We start from the raw sequence: 14,930 nt of genomic DNA on the forward strand, positions 1-14,930 counted from the left end.
GTAAATAATAGTAAAAAGTAAAATGTAAAAACAATACGTTTTTTGTTTTTAGCTACTGCCATGTGTTTTTAAATGTATCACTTTATTTATTATACTAATTTAATGCAATAGAAATTGTTTAATTCTATAAGGTAAATGAGTGCGATATTTGTGTGAAGATTAGACTCGTTAGACTCGTGAATCAGTCCCCCCCGATTCACTGAAAGAGAATCGGTTCAAGGAGCCGATTCGTTAACGAGTGGAAGGTCGGTTGCGCAGATGGGAAAGCGGGAGTCACACGGCGAGAGGGATTTACACTCGGAGGGACGGTCCGGAGGAGAAGTGCGGGATAAAGTGCGGAGAAGGTGAGTGAGTTCAGAGAACCGTTCCCCGCGGCTTTGCAGAGGGGTGTGCGGGTGCGTCTCGCGAGTTTAAGGGTGTTTGTTCTGCGCGTGCTGTTGTTTTGGGGTTGTTTTGACTGAAACGAGTCGCTTTGGAAAACTGTGCTGATCTTAGCTGTTCACTGCGCTGTTCGGTCACTGAGGGATCAGCCGTGCATGTCCCGGTACGTGGTGTTTTGAGGGGCCAGGCTGTAGTTCGGTCAGTCGAGGGGCTCGTGTGCGGTCTCTCATACACGCGGTAAAGGGGGGGGGGGCTCTATTGCACAACACGCGCGCGCCTCAGGACCTCCGAGGCTCGGAGAAGCAGTTCGTCACAGCAGTGTGAGAAACGAGGTTTTCTCTCAGTGTTGACCGAAAGGGGAGAGGTTTGTGGGGTAAACAGTGAACAGTGAGGGGGGGGGGGGGGGGGGGTGAAGCCTGCTGTGGTTCCAGATGTTCCTCTGTTACCCACTGAAGCAGCGCTGCAGCCCAGAATGAACCACAGCTCCAGTCTACTCTCGTAGACTGTATAGACTGTTATAGACTGTAAAGACTGGTATAGACTGTTATAGACTGGTATAGACTGCTCTGTTTTGTTCCACTATATTCACATTCTGCTTTTTACATTCAGTCCTGTAATATTTTATTTAGGCAAATTCTATACTGTCAGACTGTATAGACTGTTATAGACTGTATAGACTGTTATAGACTGTTATAGACTGTTATAGACTGCTCTGTTTTGTTCCACTATATTCACATTCTGCTTTTTACATTCAGTCCTGTAATATTTTATTTAGGCAAATTCTATACTGTCAGACTGTATAGACTGGTATAGACTGGTATAGACTGCTCTGTTTTGTTCCACTATATTCACATTCTGCTTTTTACATTCAGTCCTGTAATATTTTATTTAGGCAAATTCTATTCTATACTGTCAGACTGTATAGACTGGTATAGACTGCTCTGTTTTGTTCCACTATATTCAAATTCTGCTTTTTACATTCAGTTCTGTAATATTTTATTTAGGCAAATTCTATTCTATACTGTCAGACTGTATAGACTGGTATAGACTGGTATAGACTGCTCTGTTTTGTTCCACTATATTCAAATTCTGCTTTTTACATTCAGTTCTGTAATATTTTATTTAGGCAATTTCTATTCTATTCTATACTGTCAGACTGTATAGACTGGTAAAGACTGGTATAGACTGCTCTGTTTTGTTCCACTATATTCACATTCTGCTTTTTACATTCAGTCCTGTAATATTTTATTTAGGCAGTTTCTATTCTATTCTATACTGTCAGATTGTATAGACTGTTATAGGCTGCTCGGTTTTCTTCCACTATATTCACATTCTGCTTTTTACATTCAGTCCTGTAATATTTTATTTAGGCAAATTCTATTCTATACTGTCAGACTGTATAGACTGGTATAGACTGTTATAGACTGCTCTGTTTTGTTCCACTATATTCACATTCTGCTTTTTACATTCAGTTCTGTAAAATTTTATTTAGGCATTTTTTTATTCTGTTCTATACTGTCAGACTGTATAGACTGGTAAAGACTGGTATAGACTGGTATAGACTGCTCTGTTTTGTTCCACTATATTCACATTCTGCTTTTTACATTCAGTTCTGTTATATTTTATTTAGGCAATTTCTATTCTATTCTATACTGTCATAGACTGCTGTAGACTGGAATAGACTGGTATGGACTGCTCTGTTTTGTTTACTATATTCCCATTCTGCTTTTTACATTCGGATGTGTTATAGTTTGTCATTTCTATTCTATTTTATTCTATGCTATTCTTTTCTATTCTATACTGTCATAGACTGTTATAGACTGCTCTGTTTTGTTCCACTATATTTACATTCTACATTTTACATTTTGTTCTGTTATATTTTGTTTAAGCAATTTCTATTCTATTTTATTCTATACTGTCATAGACTGGTGTGTTGTATGTTCAGATAGTCCCCTTGGACAGAAACTGGAATTCTCTTCGAGTCAGTTCAACGAGGGTCAGCTCAGTTGACGGATGTGAGGTCTTTATGTGGTTTGCTCATTCATGGCCAGCGTGAAGAGCAAGATCACAGATGACCTTTCAGTTAAGAAGTCAGGAGGAGCAGCAGGGTCTACATTAGGAGATACAGTCTGGAGCCCAGATTGAGGAAAAAATTACATCTCTCCCTGTCTCCCTGTTTGATGGCTAACATGGATATTTTTAGCGTCCGCCAGGAATACAACAAAGAGTAATAATAATACTGTTCCCTGACAGCTGTTCCCTCACAGAACCCTTTTCATGTTGCTTCGTGTTTTCTGACAGCAGAGCTTCTTTAAGGTCTGTTTGCTTGTACGAGTCCGGCTGAGACTACAGTGGAGTTATTACTTGCCAGACGTCCTCAAGTCAGCAGTCTGTACACACACCACACTGTAACACAATGCAATGACATGTTTACAGACCATATACACAACAGGAGACCACCAAAATTACATGGTCATGTCCTGCACCAGTCCTGTTGCCTCCCAGTTCTGGCCTCATTAGTGGAAATTGCAGCAACATGGATACAGTCATCATTTATCTTTAGTCAGATGCTGTCTAAAAGTTAGTGTCCTTAACAGAACTGTCACTCAGCTGAGGTGCTACAAAGGGTTTTTTGAGGGATGCCGTAGAAGAACCACTTTTGGTACCATAAAGAGCCATATTTGTAAAAAGAGATGTGTAAGTGTAAAGAACCTGAAGAATGGTTCCGAAAGTGGTTCTACAAAGGGTTCTTTGAGGGAATGCCGTAGAAGAACCACTTTTGGACATTTTTAAAAGAACCTATACGATTATGAAGGTTCTCTAAACATTTGAAAAGGTTCTTTGCACCTTTTTATAAACAGTTCTTAATGAAACCAGAAAAGGTTTCATGAACAAAATAAAAGTTCTACAAAGGGTTCTTTGAGGGATGCAATAGAAGAAGCACTTTTTGCTCCATCAAGAACCATGTTTGTGAAGAACTTTTAAATTGGTAAAGACTTTAATTACTAAACTACCCATAAATGGTTCCGAAAGTGGTTCCATAAAAAATAAAGGTGCTGCAAAGGGTTCTTTGAGGGATGCAGTAGAACAATGTATGTTTCCATTAAGAACCAGGTTTGTAAAAGTACCTTTAAGTACCTTTAAATGGTTTCAAAAGTGGTTTCATAAACAATATAGGTGCTACAACAGGTTCTCTTGGTTTCCGTAAAGAGCCCATGTTTGTAGAAGAGATGTGTGGGTGTGAATCGTTACATTGATATAGAACCTTGGCCAATTTTAAGGGTTCCTTGAAGGATGCCATAGAGGAACCACTAGGAACCGTATTTGTAGGAGATGTATAAGTGTGAAGAACCTTTAAATTGGTAAAGAACCTTTACATCAAGTGAAGGAACAAGGTTCTTGATGGAACCAATAGTGCTTCTTCGGTAACTGTAATGTAATTCGAGAGCTCTGCAGTAGATGGAGAAGGAGATAGGACCATGGTGGTGGTTGCTAGCAAGATCTCTTACGTTCTTCCGGTTGTTATGACTGTGTACAGCTTGTGTGAAATGTATGGAATCTGGTGGTTGGAGAACAAAGGTTTAGGTCTGGTCTATTTAGCTGTGGAGAGGATAAAGTATAAGACGCTCTTATCCACAGAAACGAACACCAGTACGTCACAAAGCTAAAAACATTAGCAGCAACCATCGAACCATCAATGTTCATGTTTGTAGGGGACAGTGTCATACAGTGTCAGAAACCACATAAGCACCTCCATCTCTAAGTGTGTGTAGATTCAGGGAAGCAGTTAGCACAACTCTAGCTAGCGTTGCTTTTTTTGTGATGCCTGGATCTCCTGTAAATGCTGGTCAGAATCTTGCTTCAGGTTTTGTCATTGGAAGGTGACCCCGAGGTAGACCCAGGACCTGCTGAAGGAATTATATCTCCTAGCTGGCCCCAGGAGAACTTAAGCATCCCCCAAGTGAAGAAGCTGGCTGGGACGTGGCTGGGAACCACAGTGTACCTGGGAGTGGATCGGGACCTGTAATTATTTTTTTTAGTTTTCTTGTTTTTTGTCTTTAGACCTGTCAAAATGGACCAAACTGAAGGGTTCCAGGTGTGAACACACTCAAACCTAAATCAAACAGAAGCCTGAACTTAAGTGTGTTAGTATTGCCACTGTGGAAAGAGCAGATCTTGGTGCATCTTTCCCTAATTTAGAATTTTTGTTGGGGTCCCACAAGGTTCTATCTTAGGACCTATGGAGCTGATGTTACTTATGATAATAATGTAGAACTGGGCCGTTGAACAGTGGTTAATAAACGGTTAATAAACACAGATATGATATATATACATATATATATTTTATAAAACATGAAACACAAGCCATTTGAGTGTGTTATCATCCGGCTGGATCCCGTCTTGTTTGTAATTGAATTTAAAGGTTGTTACGTAATGACTCACTCATATCCCCAGGCTGTCTCTTCAGTCTGTCATTGGCCTACATGCGTCGGTGCCCCGAGCCTCTATGGGGCTGTGGGACATAAGAGATCAGTTCTGCTACAACAGACTGCAATTACAATAATCATTCAACAGTCAGTCAGATGGCCGAGTAGAATATGACGGACCTTTAATAAAAAAAAGCCTGTTAGCATCATGCTAACTGAAGGCCTAAATGACCACACTATGTCAAGCTATTTAGTAATCTCTAATAGACTTGCTTATGTGGTTTCACACAGTATGTGACAGTTTGGTATCTAAACACTTGAATATGGTTATGTCCAAATAACAGCGCCAGGAGGTGTCAGAAACCCAACAAACAATTGTATTCATTTTAAAAGACTTCTAAGTAAAAAAATGAATGAAATGTTTCTTTAATGGCCTCATTCTGGTTTGGTGTGGCGCAACAGATAACATCACTACCAGCCAGTAAGATACAGCACCATGTGGGAGACCAGGGTTTGATTCCTGGTCTGGGTGACTATGCTGCGCTACACCAATGGGCAAGAGTCTTAACACTACATTGGCCCGCCTGTAATATGAGTAACCTTGTAAATCGCTCTGGATAAGAGCATCAGCTAAATGTTGCAAATGTGAATGTTAGCATGGATGCTAGTTAGCCATGTAGTTGGTAGTTCTATACCAAAAAAAAACTCAATACTGTTCTATTTAGCATATTTAGGTATGGTAAAAGTGCATGTATTTGTCACTGTACAGCAAAATGTTTCCTCTGCATTTAACCCATCTGTGGTAATGAACACACACACACACATACACATACACACCCAGAGCGGTGGGCAGCCAACTCCAGCGCCCGGGGAGCAGAGAGGGTAAAGGGCCTTGCTCAAGGGCCCAACAGTGGCAGCTTGCCGAGCCCGGGAATCGAACCCACAACCCTGTTATCAATAACCCGCCCCTCTAACCGCTGAGCCACCACTGCCCCTTAAAAGGGATATAAAAACATGGATAATGGATGCATTAATCTGAATTATGATGGTCAAGATGGTAAAAAAAAAAGCCCTAATATGCCTTGACTGATCGAATACTTTTGGCTTGTGTAAATTAGATTTCCCCCGAGCCATTAAACTAATTCAGATATGACTAGATGATGAGTAGTTCTGGATAGTCTTAGTAAAGGCTTTGTACTGCAGTGCAGTACTGCTTGCTTTATCAATACCATCATCATGACTTCCTTTTGCTCAGATTGACTTGAAAAGGACAACCAGTGAGTCACCCTACAGGAACGCATGGGTTCCAGCCTCTTTATAAGCCGAGGGCACCGGACGCAGGTTAAACATTGACAGGTCTGATGGTTGACTCATAGCGGTGTGTGCTGGGGTCAGATTTACTGCGGTGAACCGTGCCTCCAAGCTACTGAAATTCAGCAGTTCACAAAGCACAAACGGTACAGATTCTCTCAGTAGCTTCGCTCTGAAGTCTCTCGCAAGACTTCGCAAGTCCAGATTTAGATTTTAGGTGCGTGAAATCTTTGAATTAATCAGAATGACCTGCAACAAATACACTAGGGCTTTCCTGTGGCACTACTGTTGTCTAAGCCAGGGTTGGAGAACTGAGGACCAGAGCCAGACCTGCCCTGTTTGGTGATGTCCTTGTTTACCACACCGACTAAACCTGGAAACTGAGAGCAGGAAAACCACAAAACTGTGCAGAAATCTGGACTAGAGTCTAGTCTAGTCTAAGCTTGGTCCTGGTGATGCCACAGCCATCCGTGGCCACTCCAAGTCCAAGAGAGGATAATTGTCTCGCTCTCTCTGGGTAGTTAGGATCCTATACCCCAATCACTCAGCACAATCCAACTAAGTTAGCAGTAGTAGTATAACAAGATGTGGTTGGCCTTCAGCTTTCCAGCACTGGTAGTATCATTGGGTATGACTCCCCCATTTCAACTGGCAATGACATAATGCTGGCCTTTAATATCCCATTAATCCGCTTTCGCGCGGAAACGCTGTGGCCTGGCATTTGCATTGTGCTATTCCGCCGGTGTGTAATGCCCTGTTAGCACTGGGAGCAGTAAGCAAACTCTGGCAGCGCTTTCCATCTCCTCTTGGGACAACGGCAGCCGCCTGGCCGTGCAAATCCCTCTGGGAACGGCGGGACGGCTCTGCTTTGTTGCAGGCAGCAGGGCTGGGGGCAGGCCAGGGCACGTGAGCGGGCCGCTCTGACACGAGGAGAAGGCTTTATCTCTGAGCACTGTTGAGAGCAGGTTTAATGCACTGGAGTCCACACAGTGCTCTCAACATGTAATCCAACTCGGAGATCTGCCTGTTTCTCTCTCTCTTGCTCTCTCTCTCTCTCTCTCCCTCTTGTTTTCTTTTTTGTAGCTAGTGTGCGAGTGTGTAACTATGGCCGCAACTTTTTGACGTTGCCTACCCCTGTTGTCTTTTTTTTTTAAGCATGTCCTCTTGAATTGCCACCACCGGCTGTCAGTCAAAGTTTGCAACTGTTCACAGATCTAAACCAGCTATTGGACAGCTTTGCCCTGAATGATGGGGAGGGGGAGGTCCCATCATGCTCTTTCCAGCGCAATACTGGAATCGATGGCTTGGCTTTTGGAACAGGGCCGATATCATGCTGGATTATAGAGCCCTGCTTGCGACATCATCTCACATTAATAAAATTAAGTAGTGGCCACGACTTAATTATCTCATTCCCATGCCTTACTAAGTTGTGTCCAGGACTCCTTAATAATCCAGCATGATATTGGCTCAATTCCAAAAGCCATCATTTCCAGTACCATGCTGTACTGCTGATGTGATGATGTTAGCTGTGTGCTATGTCCTATTGGTTTGAGTAGTTCAAGCATGATGGCCTACGTTTAGACACTTCCATAAAAAGCGTTATGCCAAATTGGTATTTTATTGGTTCTGGGCTCCCCCTACAGTTGGGGAGTGTACTCTGCTTTTACTCCCCCACGTCATAACTACAAATCATGCGTTGAACGCCACTTCTTGGACTGCTGTACACATGCATTTGTTGACAACTGAAGGTATAAGAAGCATGTGGGCAGAGATGACCTGGTAATAATAATAGATTTCACACTAATATGACTCGAGTTATGCAGCGGTTTGGACGCAGTTCTGGGGAGAGGTCTTGTGCAGCTTCACCAGAGTTCTACGGTGCGGTAGCAGCGTTCAGGCTATGGTGGCTATTACAGAGACACCATTGACTCCTATTGCAGTCAGTGGAGCACCAGCATGATTCTGAATCTGCTATTTTAAAGCAAATTGATACACAGTGTTGCTTTTTGTAACCTGATTTCCATTTCCTAAAATGCCTCATTTTAAAGCTCAGTAGTTTTAAAGAAAGGACATCAATATCATCATCGGTATCAGTTGATACCGATTATTAAATAGGTCAGCGATCTCCTTTATTATGCTTCTATTACTTTATTATACTGCTATTAATTCATTATGCTGCAACACTCATCTCATATTTTGATTAGATTACTGCTACTTTCTTTAAATTTATCTGCTTTCCCACTTTTCCTATTTATGTCTACCATTCTTATATTCTAGATTTTTATTATTATTATTTTATTTATTCATAATTGCTCTTTGGGTGTAACTGGGACCTTGGTATCTCAATTTCGGTCCACCACATGTACCACATGTGATGCGAATAACAATAAAGTCTCCTTAAATCCTTAAAGACTGCCATTGGCAACCACTGTCCTGTGGGGTCTGTTCTTTATTTTTTTTAAGTGAATATGGAGAGCCAGGCCCTGGACCACCCCAGACAGAGGGCCTTTACTGAAGCCGTGACCATACAGCTGCATTGCTGCAGTGCAGTCGTGCTTGATCCCCGGCCCAGACTGCCGTAGACTGTCTTAAACTGTGGCTAGGAGTTATTTTAGGATGTTTTTTTAGCTTTCTCTTTCTGTCTGTCTGTCCTTTTCCTTTAGCTATGACATCACTTTTCATTTTAATTGCGAGCGCTCAGTGAAAATAAACGCTTCCTTTGTGAAAGTTTAAAATTAGGCTTGTGAATTAATGGTGCAGAGCATCCTATCGAGTGATGTGTCTGTTAAACGTCTCCTTTATTTCATAATCTGTCCGCATACAACAGACAACGGATATGAAACACTGTGGTCTGGCTGCCTTTTTGTGCAGATTGATGGAGCACTTTGTGGGACACCTGCTACAGCTGTGGTTCGGGGTGGGCAATTAATGGGAAATTAATCTAAACCAACATTCAAAACCTCTAACTGACGTAATCTTGCACGTGTCAATTAATTAGATTTTTTAAAAACTCTGTTAATACTTTCCCCACTGTGTGTGTTTATATACCGTCCCCTTAAAAACACACAACCCCTTCACATGACTCCGCCCTGTCCAGAACTCCAACACCGAGCCATCTGAGCAGCTCGAGCAGCTTATACAGTGTAAGGGTTTAAATGTTCAATTAATCATTATATTGATTTGAGTGGTAGTATTAAACATAATTGTTCTGGTCCAGAAATCAGATATGTATGTACCTAGGTGCCTAAAATCTCTGCACAGTGCTGGATATGTTGGGTCTATGCAAGTCTATGCACGGTTTGTTAATGTTTAGTTAAGTCTCTTTTTTATTGGCTGTTTAATCAGTTAATCATCAGATTAAACGATAGCAGATCGCTTGATTAATCATCAGTAGTCCATAGTGACAGCCCTAGTCTCAGTGCTGAGTTGTGTTCTGCTCCAGCCACAGAGGGATCCAGTCACGAGCCTGAGACACACACAGCTGATGCCAGATCAACAGCCCTCTGTGTGGTCCTCATAAAGCCTATTCAACCTCAGTTGGGACGTGCCTCGCAAAAATCCACAGCGCAGGCTCCCTGCCCGAACGGGCGCGCCATTAAACCGACGCAGGGAGCTCATTTAAATCACACACAGTTCCCACCATCAGGGCAGTAACGCCGCCACAGCTTTACTTCCTTTCCAAGGCAAGCCCTTAGGGTGTAAAATCCACAGCACTCACTAAAATGGTGTGCTTAGAGAACAAACTCTGCAGTTTTGCGTCGTACCCAAATGCAATCAATCGGCCAAGGCGAGTTTGTTGACCGACGTTCCCTTCTTCGGTTTTTACACTGGAGCTTCAATGCTAATGTAGATAGCATATAATGGAAGCTCACAGACACCAGTAGCATCACAGTTGGCATACTTGTCCCATAAACAGTAATCTGTAATAGGCTCGAACACTATATTAGATGTTACCTACACTGATCTGCCATAACAATAACACCACCTTGAGTAGGTATTTGTTGTGCCGCCATAACAGATCTGAGCATTCGAGGCGTGGACTCCACAAGGCCTCTGAAGGCCTCCAGTGGTATCTGGCACCAAGACATTGTAAGGTGGGGCCTCCATGGATCGCATGTTTTGGAGATGTTCTGATCCATTCAGAACAATCTGAATGGAAGTCAATGTGAAAAAGAGTTTATCCCAAGTAATTTTGAGCATTTTGATTGGTCGATTCATCCACAGCTATTTGCACAGTGTACCGAGCAGCTACAGGGTTCAAACCATGAAGAAAACTAAAACGACAAAAATGGAGATGAATGGTTTTCATTGGTTAGCAGGAAAAATAAATAAATAAGTAATAAAAATGTATATATATATAATTTTAGTTCTTTGTTTTTTTTTTGCTGCTAACCAAGATTCTCATGGTCAACTTCAGCCCATGGGCCACACTTTCAGCAGCCCTGCTTAAACAAATTAGGTGCCTTGTAAAGAGTAGTAGCCTGGGGTCATGGCTGAAGAATTTTTACAGCGTTCCAGCCCAGTCGTTCACATTCCTGCATATGGTAATTGGTGACTTTTTGGCAGCAGAAAAAATGGGTGGAAATCTAACAGCAGGATGACCCACTATTATCACTTAGGGGCACTAGTTAAAACCACCAGTTGTCTATTGACCATGTCCTATTAACATCCTATTGGTGATCCATTCAGTGTCTTTGTCTTTGTCTTCTTTAACTGCTTCCCAGGGTAGTTAATGAGCCGCATGTCCACACCGGTCATAGTAAAATGGATCAGCTTGTGAAAATTAGTTTGAGAAAAAGGAGCTTGCTGTGTGCTACAGTGTTTATTTCACTGTATAAAAGAAGCTTCATGCTGCCCTTATTGTTGGATGCGCTGTTTTTGAGCCAGTGGACGCACACACTTTACAGTGAACTCAATCCAAATTACTATAGAAACTCGTACTGTTGATTTCTCAGTAAGGGGTAAAAAGAAAGGCCACTGAAGTGTGAGGTGTATTCTTATTTATATGATTGTTTAAAACACTTAAAACTAGGGTTAGTTCCAAAGTAAATGTGACTGTAGCTTTTATAAATCATATTATTAAAGGAGAAAATGAGATAATTGCTGCTTTTTAGGTATGCACTGAAGGGTTAACTACTGCATTTTTTGTGTGGAATGACTATATTAACCCCTTAAAATCTTAAAAGCATATTACATCCTAAAGCTTATCATTCAGTAACCACAGCACTGCTGTGTTATTCTTAAGTTAATAGATTGTCTCAGTTTCCACCCAGTATCTGTGACTCCCCATTAGGGCTGCACGATATTGGAAAAAAATGACATAGCAATATTTTTTTCTTGCTGGGATATAAACAAAAATACAGGAATTATCACCAGATTTTACCAGAATTCAATGTTCCAGCAGGCCAGAATATGAATGATGCACTTCATATCTGGTAGATGTGTCTAACAGAAAAAACTTTTAAGTAAATAAAATAAAAAACATTTAATTAAATGTACCCTACATGACCTTGCACATCCTGCGATATGACTATTGCACATACAGCTATGAAAAAAATGAAGACCCTAAGACCACCCTACATTATCAGTTTCTCTGGTTTTACTATTTATAGGCAATGTGTTTAGGAAAATTAACATTTGCATTGTATTTCATAAACCATGGACAACATTTTTTTCTCAAAAACAACTGCTCAAATAATGCACAGAAATGATTATAATAATTATAATGCAAATTAGTTATTTAAATTTAAACAACACAGTGCTAATATTTAAACCAATCACAGCTCTCATGTCTTGGCAGGCTTTCCACTAGTCTTTCACATTGCTAGTCATTCATAGTCTGCAAATTCAGGTACCTCAGCTTGTTTGCTGAAATGCCTGGAATAAATGGCTGCCATACACATAGAGATGCATATTTAAAAAATTATATATTTTATTTTTAATGTATATATTGTACGGCCTTACTTGTCATCACACAAAGCCACCAGAACTGGAAGGGTGAGAGCTAGCATTTTCTACCCACCCAGAGAGAGCAAGGCCAGTTATACCAGCCTAGGACTCTTGGCCACGGATGGCCGGGACATCACTGTGAACCAGTGCTTGGATGGTTGCGCAACTTGGTAGCCCTATAGTGGTTTTCTTTGATTAAATGTTTAAATTGGCTTCTACAAGCTTTCCCATAGGTTCTAAACTCCCTTTGTCATTATATGTAAATGACCTCTGTTCTGACTGGTTGCTGAGTGTTGCTGCTCATTCAGAAGTCAGTTCAGAATGAACTCTTCTACTAACGTCAGCAAGAGAGGGCACGGCTAAATTACTGTAGACTACACTGGCAGATATATGCAAATACACTGGATTTGGTGACACAGCCATTGAGGTTGTGCCACTTAGATGGCATATATGTACTGTATGGACTGAGGAGTCAACATTATGTCCTGATGTAGTTTATATACTTATATTTTGAAATAGAAAACTGAAGGCAGCTCAGTTGTCCATGACCAGGGCCTTCTAATGTCCTCCAAGGGCCTCCCTTCAGTGGTCTGACCAGTAAGACAAGCACAAAAATGAACCTAGTCATGATCAAGATACCTAACTTGAAAAACAAGCAAAAAATGCCATAGAAAAGGGGTTGGTTGAAACCGTAGAGGACAAAGACGCATTAATAGGACATTCACATTCAAATCTGAACACATCTAAACGGGTCTACTCTTGACTTACTTGCAGTTCAGTCAGATCTGAGCAGCGAACAGGGCAGTGTTGCTAACTCTTCAGTAAGGAAAGTAGCTATTGGCTGTCCTAAAAGTCACAAATTTGCGTAATTGGCCCATTTGTGTGTATTTGAAGCTGTGGAATAAAGGAATAAAGTTGTGGGAGATAAAAAAAAAGTGAGTGAAAACACCCTAAACATGAACTCTGAATAAATTAACAACTTCTCAAATACTTTTTTTTTTGCCTTTGAAATAGGCCGTCACTTCCCAAAATAACTTCATGACTTTATTGCTTTGTCTAGACCCACATTACATAAATCATTTTTACCTAAATTACATAAATCAATTTTGTCCTGTGTTTTAAATGTTAGCATATCAAATTTAATCAACAGACTATTATGTGGGGTGGAACTGCTACTCTACGTTCAACCCTCCTCCTTTATCCCGGCTTGGGACCGGCAAAGAGACCTTAAAAGAGGCGCTTTGGCAGAGTTACTTTTTACATTTGAGTTTGGCAAAGACAACAGACACAGCAGCCATGGCAAGTTCCTGAAACGGGTTGATATCAGCTCCATCCCTGAACTTCCAAACCTCACTTCAGATTTTTTGCAGTGTGGACGTGGAGTGGTGTGGGTCTGCTCTCTTTGTGAGACTGAGCACTGGGAGTGTTGTGGGACAAGGACATTAACTGAAGAACGTGTGTGTTCACCTTAGAGTCTCCAAAAGTCTCCAATAGCACCAAAAAAGTCGCTCGATTTGTCTAGCGGGGTCTGAAAAGTCGCTAAATATAGCCAAGTTGGCAACACTGAATAGGGCACGTGATCAGCTTTAAGCACTGAATTAGGCTTTGATTGGTGTGATGCCCTGTCTGTGGCCTGAAGCCAGTGTTTTGTCTAGCAGGACTATTTGTGCATAACATGATGATTTCACAGCCACGTCAATGCAGGGTCACAAGGTCATGGCCTCTGACTTCAATTAGCTGCTTTTAGCTCACCAGCCATGTTTAACGTTTGCTTGATTAAAGCCTCTACATCTGAATGCATAGTGTTGAGTCTCGACAGAGACAAAGCTGATCAGCATTTTACAGACCAAAGAGCGCAGGAGACGCCGTGCTAAATTTATCGGTGGCTGTTTTTCATTTTGTTGTTCTGCTGTTCCACAGTTATTCAGAGGTGAAGCTGAGTGTGATCGCAGTTCAAATTCAGGAAATGATAGAAGAAAACACTGTGTTCAATAAATGCATTTATTTATATGTGTATTTATATTTACTAATGGATGAAAGCATTTGTGTAAAACCTTCAGTTTTGTTGCATGTAGCTACTTTTTATGAACCCTTTAACATTTAAGGGCCTGCTGGCGGCCCAGACGTCCATTCTGCCCTCCTGCAGCTTCATAATAACTCCTTAAAGGGTATGCATTGACTTCACCTTCCTGCTGGAACACGCCCCCCTGTAGTCAGACTGAGTGGCAAAACACTGGGCAACATGGCGGCTGCGTTTATTACTGAAAACAGCCAAACTGGGAATGACAGAAGTGATTATCTGCTCAAGTTAAAGGCTAAATGACCAAAGAATCAATGCTCCATGGTATAGTGGTGTGCAGCCAGTAACATACAGCTAACTGAGGCTCAAATCACACCTGGTGAGAGCACAGAGTTGAGGGAATGGCCTTAAGAGTGTTTTCCACAAGACTGGCTCATCCAGGTTTACTTGCTTTCCCTCTTACTTGAACTTAGTATGTCACTAAATAACAAATATGGTGGGCTTGATTGTTCCCCACCTGTTTTCAAAGCGTGACTTCACCACTCAGTGAGCTCCTTCGTGTTTCGGTGCCTGGTTTTCAGTTGTTTCTATGAATTGCAGCAACCCATTCGTTTATCTGATGGATTAGTTTAAGCAGATTTCCAAATTCCTGCTGAATTAGTTTGTACAGTCAGTCTTACAACAGCTGTTTCCTGCTTTTTTTTTATATTAGCAGCATTCACACTGAACGCTAATACGCCGTAGGGACTCCATCACCAGCCACAAGTCACATGCATATCCTCTATACCTTATATATAATTTTTCATTTATTTCTATGTTACTTAATATCAGTTCAGCATGGC

At 41.4% G+C, this 14,930-nt stretch overlaps 1 protein-coding gene across 1 annotated transcript in view; it reads left to right on the top strand.

Annotated features, from left to right (window-relative positions):
* The first annotated feature begins 260 nt into the window (after nt 1–260).
* LOC140534942 (MOB kinase activator 3B) overlaps nt 261–14,930 on the top strand; it is a 51,702-nt gene continuing 37,032 nt past the window's right edge. The window contains exon 1 of the mRNA XM_072656583.1: nt 261–344. The gene's annotated coding sequence lies outside the window, so the exon portion shown is untranslated. The remainder of the gene's footprint in view (nt 345–14,930) is intronic.

This window comes from Salminus brasiliensis, chromosome 1, assembly GCF_030463535.1.
Source record: "Salminus brasiliensis chromosome 1, fSalBra1.hap2, whole genome shotgun sequence".
In the NCBI taxonomy this organism is placed as follows: Eukaryota; Metazoa; Chordata; class Actinopteri; order Characiformes; family Bryconidae; genus Salminus; species Salminus brasiliensis.